Below are 8,375 nucleotides of genomic sequence, written 5' to 3' on the forward strand. Positions count from 1 at the left end.
ATTTCTTTTATTGAGCTCTGCAGTCAAACAATCAAGTGGCATCTTGAATTCCGTGATTTTACCTATTTTTATTTTTTCCAATATGTCCGAAGACGACACACTCTACCGGTTGACCCCTAATCGCTTTCACCATCCGACCTTCTGTGAGCATGCCCCAATCTCCCATCGCTTTCACAGAAAAGACGATCCGGATAGTCTCAAACAATTGGCTCTACTCATCCAGGACTCCAGAAATTATACTTAAATATTCTAGAATGTGATTGCTAAGTAAAACTTCTATTTATCAAGTACATACGTTAAATAATTATGTGTAGCAGCTATATGAAAATGCATTTAAGTGAATCAATGTTCATATAATAAACATAACACGTATGTCATACGTGGACGATTGTAAATCTATTTATAAGTCATTTAGATTCTTCAAGTTTATATGCAGTCGACCAAATAATAACTCGATTTAATATTTTAATAAGTTTTAATGAGTATAGTAATGCCGAACAGAGAATTAATACAATCACTAAGAATACCTACGAGAATAATAAATGGGAAATTACTTAATGAATGTAGTTTTTCCAAACCAATGACAGTAGGTACTGTTAAAATGTTTTATTAAAATCCTTTTTTTAGTTTTAAACTTAAACTTTATGACAACATCATGGCAAAGCTAGAGTAACATTATTAGATTTTCCGTTCTTCGAACAAGTTTTTATGCGCAATTTAACTTTCACAAATGTTTTAAAACAAATTATTATCACGACACTAACGAGTTTGAAGGCGTGATTAATTCTAAATTGTATTCATACTTTGACTTTTACATTATAAAACAATACATAAAGAAACACTTAGTTGAGTGTAGGGGTAAACTCTAATAAAATTCAATTTTTAATCATGAATTAAACAAAAAATATGAAATATTGATCAGAAAATTATGCAACACAATTTTAAAATAATTATAAATAAATACGATGGCAATGTATAATATTAAAAAGTAAGGGAAAATAATTTAGTGGCAATAATATTGTTAACGACTTATAAATTTCACTAACACAGCAATTTTTGGCAAATCTAATGAAATACGGCGCGTGTATATTCTGGTTAGTAATACTCTCAATAAAAATGATCCATAAAAATATCATTATATCAGCAATTGATAAAAATAAAAAACAATTATTTAGGTCACGGATTAAATGTCTATAATTACATTTAGTTATTAACGTGATATGTCGATTAACACCTTTATAATACAATTGCTTCTAAAAATTATCAACATATAAAATATGTAAGATTTTTGATATGAAAAAAAAGTAGAAAATATACATAATTCAAAATTTAAATTTACTATCTTATAGAACAAAAATTTACTTAAGGTGTAACTATTAAAAACACTGTCCATTTATTTTGAAAAGATTGTATATATTTACATCGAAGACAAAAAACTAATTCGATTATTATGTGTAAAACAAAAATGGTTAAAGAAGAGCAGAATTCTTATATAAAATTACAAACTAAAAAAAAATACGATTCTGACCCACATTATTGTTTGGGTTATGGGAAGAGTCCTTAATTTTCTTGTGGATAACTTACATACACCTTTTTTACTTTTATTGTTTCAATGTGTATTTTTGTTAACATATAGGGTATGAAACTTTTTCTTTAAAAACAAAATAATGTTGACTTTTTCGTTTATTACTTAGTCACACGAACATAATTTAACAACAGCAAAAGCAAAAACAACAAATTATTACATTCCATGCGTCTTTAATATTATACTTTAAATTTAATAAAAAAGTACCTTACCGTTGATTACGAAAATAATTACAGGACATTATTTGTATTACAATACCACTTAAAAGTTATGTTGTATATTTTTAGTTTCATTGAAAAAATAATAATATAAGCTGTATACTTAAATATGATATTTTAACATTTTGGGTAAAATAATCCGAAAATTCTCATACATCAATATGATATTTTTTAAATACACAATATATATTTTACACACAAGTAATGTAATTTTGACATAAAGTATCAAAAATTCGCACCCAAATATATTTATCACTATTTACATTTATTTATTTTCTTAAAGTACAGAGTTAAAAAAATAAAATCACTTTTAAAATGTCTGAAATTCACATACATACGTTGTAAGTTTTTAACGGATACAATGTAAGGGAAATTTTAGATAAAAAGTGATAAGGATTTTATATTTGTGTACGAATTTTCGATACTTTATGTCAAAACAAATTACATAATTTGTGTATACAATTAACTTATTTATTAAAAACATACTGATGTATGGGAATTTTCGGATCATTTCGGTGATTATTATGTGAAAGAATTCCTATTGAAATAATTCTATACGCTTATTAATCAATTTAAAATTAAATTTTATGTATGATCTAATACTATAAAATTGAAAAAATTAATTTTATTTTTAAAGGAATTTCAAACATTTTTTGATTCTTCACAAATTAATTACCATCAATGGTATTTGTACTCCAATGCTCTGTATACATGCATCGGTTATATTAAAAATTGCAAAGATATTATAAATATCCCTCTATATTATGTTAATTTATCAATTAAAAAAAGTTGGATAAAATATGTTTGAAAAGAGTGAGTAGTTGTGAAATATTTCCCATGAATAAATATTGGGAAACCATGAATACATTTTAATTACGCACATATTTAACATATTAAAACGGTTTTATAGAATGGATATTAAATGTACTTGAAACTATGGAGATGATTGAATGAAACTGCATAGGAAATCAAAAGTGTTACGGTATGTTCGACAATATTGTGCGTCCGGTTCACTTGAACCCAGAGGAAAGTCAAACGTCAACACAAATGTTCATCGTATCATGAACAACAATAAACATAACTGGGGGTAATAAAAAATTCGCTTTATGGTTAATATTTCCCTTGGTATTCAAATGTTTGACATAATATATTAAATTAGGCAGGAAACCCATTTATCAAATGTAAATAATAATAAACTTATTTCCGTGTAATCTAATGAAAACTATCAAACTCTATTAGTGAATATTGTCAAAACTAAATAGAAAATAGATCAAATCTTATACGTGTAATAATCCAAAAGCTTAACTTACTGTAAAAATATATAAACATATAATTTAAATGAAAAACATTGTACAAATCCTAAAAAAAATGTGTGAACTCAATCAATATTATACACATTAAATAATACGAAACACCGGTGTGGTCAAATCGGTAACGTGGCAGTACTTCACGCGCACTAGCTCGGCGTTCGAAATTTGGTGGCGGGCGGCTTCATTTAACGAGCGAGAAATTAGTTCGATAATTGGAGTTGTCATCCCTCTGTCCGGCGACGGACTAACCATCCGTTTCGGAGTATCAATGGTTAAAAAACCTCCCCTTTGAAGAAGGTCGCTATGACCCTTAACNGGTAACGGGCGGCTTCATTTAACGAGCGAGAAATTAGTTCGATAATTGGAGTTGTCATCCCTCTCTCCGGCGACGGACTAACCATCCGTTTCGGAGTATCAATGGTTAAAAAACCTCCCCTTTGAAGAAGGTCGCTATGACCCTTAACGAGACTAAAAAGCAAAAAAAATATAAAAATAAAAAGTATAATATTGATTGGGCTTTGTTTTTAATATTAAATAAAACATTATTGTTGATATTTCATCTTCAAAACAAAACTAAGAATACATAGGTGTTATATGTATATATATGTATATATTTCTAAAGATAACTTTATGAATGAAATACAGATCTACTTTTTTTAATTTGTCTTTTTTATTATTAAACCTATTCAATATAATTTATGATTTCCATTGTGGAAACCGTTTTCTTCTAGAAAAATTTATTTTAGCGAATAATATTTTACAAATACTAAATATTTTATTCCTTAATATTAATCTAACTAATAAACTAAGTACATTTCAGCGTAGGAAAGAATTATATTTTTATGAATATAACAACATTGCACTAATAAACACATACAGATTGTTGTTTCTATAAACAAATAAGATTTATTCTATTGTATAATCAAATAAAAAACAATTTTTTGGAAACAATAACTTATTGTAAATTATAAGTTCTATTTTTACTTACGTTAGGAAGTGTCTTTTTTCTTTTATTTGAAGGTTTACAAACTTTTTTATGTCTACAAAAATGTAATAAAATAAGTTAATTTGCATTATTTAAAATTAATAAATTTTAATTAATAATTATTTACATTATTTTATAATATTAAGAGTTAGCTTATTGTATTAACAATAATTAAAATAAAATCAACTTTCTAAAATTATTTAATACAAAGTATAGAAATAAATTACGCTTAAATTTGCATAGGTACTATTTCATAATTTTGTTATTAAAAGTTTATAGAGTATTTTCATTGAGTATACAATAGGTTGAAAAAATACTTTTATTAAACTAATTGAAAAATTGCATAAAGCGGGAAATGTTATTTGGGTAATATGTTTAGTTAAAAAGAAAATGTATAGTAAAAAACAATGCTTATTTGAGCTGTAGAACGTACGTTATAATATCTAAAATGATATTTTTAAGAATTTTTTGAAACTCTAGATCATTTAAGTGAAGCATTGTTATAGTATAATTCAAAATACTTAAACAATTTTTAAATATTTGAAGGATTAGTTTTCGTCAACTATTTGTTCCACTGACAATTTTTTACAGCTTGCTTTTTATACTAATGTATAGTTTTTATAAGGTTACACAGTCTGTCATAAAATTGATCTGAAAATTCCAACAGTTTGTGTTGTTCAAAGCAAAGTACGTTCATATTACATAGAATAAATATGTCCAGAGGAACCATCAGTCACACTGACCTCAACGAATCGGTTATAATTATATACCTCCAAAAAACTGATCAGGGAAGCTCGATGAATAGCACGATTGACCACAGAGTAACTTGTATCGAAACAATATATTTTTTTAAACTTTAAATGTGTTTACTAGAATAATAAAATAAAATAAGGTTATAAAAATATTTTTTATGTAGTGCTTAATAGCTTAACAATGTTTTCAACGAGCAATCTAATAATTAAGGAACCATCTGTTATTTTATGCTACATGTCATTACTTTTAGAATTTAAGTAAAACAGTTTTATAACCAGCTTAACGTTTCAATTTTATCACCAAAGTGAATGAAACTTGCTTTATTAGAAAGGTTATTGTATTAAAGTGGTTTTACAGACAGCAGTAAGATGTTAAAACATTTTACCCATGTGTTTAATTTGAAATTTCCTTTTTCCGACATTTATTGTACTATACTTGTATATTAATAGTTATTACTTTAATATCACAATTTATATAATCGGCATCATCTTAATTATTAAATGAATAGTGACCAAGGGTATATCGAACATTGACATTGACAATATTACTCTTTGCAAATCGCTCAAGGCTTTTATAATAATTAAGATCCCAGACGGTCAGTGCACTGTACAATATATAAATTAGATCGAATTACAGCGAAAATAAATCACAATTACTTGAACTCGTATAATAAAAACCCTTACATAATTCTAAAATATATATTTATTATAGCTTTACCTTATACAATGATTAACTTTTATTACTATATAATACATAGTAGTTTTTACATAGTAATAAAAACCTAAGATATTTTGACATTAAAGTAGCTTGAAATTCATTGTAAATAACAATCATATTATTGATATTCAATCACTTAAAGTCAACGGGTGTCAACAAATTAAAGATTTATATAAAAATGTATAAGTTTCGAACATGTTATATTACATTCTAACCATTGAGGAAATTTCAAATTCGTTATTTTAACGTAAATATAAAACAATATAAACTATCAAGATCGACTTCACCCTTCGGTAAGCAGGACAACCCGAGGCGACAAATCTTCTAGGATGATATATTAAAATTTTTAGATCTTTCCATTTAAATTATAACATGACAAGAAAAATAAAAAGTTATCAATATCTATAAAAGGCGGTATATATGATTTTTTGCAAAAGGAAAAAATACCATTAACTAACCCTTCATATTCTAATTGTAATTAAATTTATTTTTTTTATTTATTTACTTGTGCGTACATAGCACATTGGAGTTTAAAATTAGTTATACTTTTTATTGTTATGTCTAGCGTTCTTCTACACAATGATAAAGAGCAACTATCGACTCTGGGATTTAAAAAATTGAATCATTAAAATTATAAAATAAAATGATATCTTAATTACAAGTCAAATACGAGTTTATTATTAAGATAATTAAATCGAATCGAAAACTGAATGTGTTTACTTACAATCAGTTTACACAAATAAGCAAAAGTAAATATATATTTAGCTTCTTATGCATACACTAAAAACAACAACTCATTGTACACGTTGATGCATTTATTTTAAGTATCACAAGAATAATCGTATATTAAGAGTTTTCATATATTATAAAGTACGTAGAATACTGAAGGAATATATTGTTGAAATTACAAAATCTTGTAATTTTCTTCTTTCAGAAAACATGAATCAGTGAGTTGAAACACACGCAAATTTTAACGAGTTATTATTAATAACTTACATTACATTGAAGAATTGACAGATGACTTCTATTACAGATAATTGCGGTTGGTCGTCTGTTATAGTTACATATTTTAGCAAATATATCCGAACTACGATCGTGCGCAAATTATATGTGATCCATAATGACCTATCTTATCGAAGAAGCGCGACCGAATATGAACGAACAGTGTAATTATTCCCAACTCTTTGTTCGTGCATAGCTGGGCAGTCGCTTCAAATTGCGTGGGAAACGGCACATATGCGAGACGGACTCGTGGAACAATCAAATTATGTAATTTTAATAAAATATCGGAGCAAGGTCGTTCATGTTAAATAACTTAAAGACTTGAAAACTCAACGGCACAAGACAACGTAAAAATATCGTGTAATAATTATGTCGATGATTTTCATTTTTAAATTGTGCGCATTTAATAGTCGAATTACTGCGTGTTTTACTAAATATGCGTTAATTCAATTGTTTTTTGTCAACGACTTCTATAAACATGTTAATATCCAGAAAGGAACTGATATTAATTATGGAATGCTTATTGTTAAAGTCAGTATAAAAGTAAAGATATTCTAAGGTTAACCATAGTATATCTTCACTACAATTACAGTTATTGAATGTTTTGAACATTATGAGTATTTATTAAAAAATAATAAAACAGGTACAGATTATACCGGGGTTGTTAGATTTCAAAATTTAATTTGGTCTTCTGGAGAATTTTAAACGTTTTATACAGGTTTTTAGTAACCTTGAATTATACTTAACTGAAATATAAAAATAAAAAGAGCTAATTAGTTTAGATGTGTGAAATAAAATATAAACTTTTTATAAATAAAATTGATTTCTTCTAATACGTTTCTTTGTACCAAAATATCATTTAGAAACATAAATAAAAAATAAGTTTAAAAATGTTGTATTAACTAAACATAACATTAATGTACTAATTTATGTAACTGTATATAGTGAAAACTTGTATACATTTATATCATAATTGGTTTCAATAGTAGAGGTCAACGTTTTTATTAAAATGTAAATAGTGATTTCTTTACGGCCATAGCCTTACAACCAGTTGTTTGTTCCTCCTTCTTATTGGTCATTTGATACAGACAAATAACAGCAGGGATCAATATAAAATGACGTATTGCATATAAAATTTGATAATTACTTTGCAACAAAATGAATCCTTTATTATCGGTTTATTAAAAAAAAAAAAGGATAGATTAAATCACTAGAGGTTTTTAACTATGATTTCAGTGAATAATTATGAATTATATATTTGAATCTTAAGATGGACAAACGGTGTTTCTGATATAATAAATCGAGATATACGTTTAACTTAATGACCAAATCACTGAATATTTAAGTGGATAGATTTAAATTTTACTTAATGTATTTTTTATATGATAACCCAAACAGCACTAGAAAATGACAAAGCAATGCCGTGTTCTATTATGAATACGGGAGACTACTTATAAAATCCGACCGACACATCATATTCTTTCACTATATGTATTTATTACTTACTATTACACGTTCTGCTGTAGGCAAATCGACATAACAGTAACACCAATACATGCGCATATAAATTAAGACAAAATTACTCAATTTCAACACAAAATCAAATATTAAATGAACTTAATAATATTGCGATTATCTTATTAAAATATATTTATTTTCTATCATGATAAAATTTGGAATTATAACAAATTAACTCTATATAAAATTATTAATAAACTTGTGTGTTTTATTTATGTATCGTTCATTTAAATTTTAATAAGGACCGTTGACACAATACAAATATAAAAGTTTCAAATATACAATTA

The sequence above is a fragment of the Daktulosphaira vitifoliae genome, unplaced genomic scaffold, assembly GCF_025091365.1.
Source record: "Daktulosphaira vitifoliae isolate Bord-2020 unplaced genomic scaffold, ASM2509136v1 Scaffold_1, whole genome shotgun sequence".
NCBI classification, from domain to species: domain Eukaryota; kingdom Metazoa; phylum Arthropoda; class Insecta; order Hemiptera; family Phylloxeridae; genus Daktulosphaira; species Daktulosphaira vitifoliae.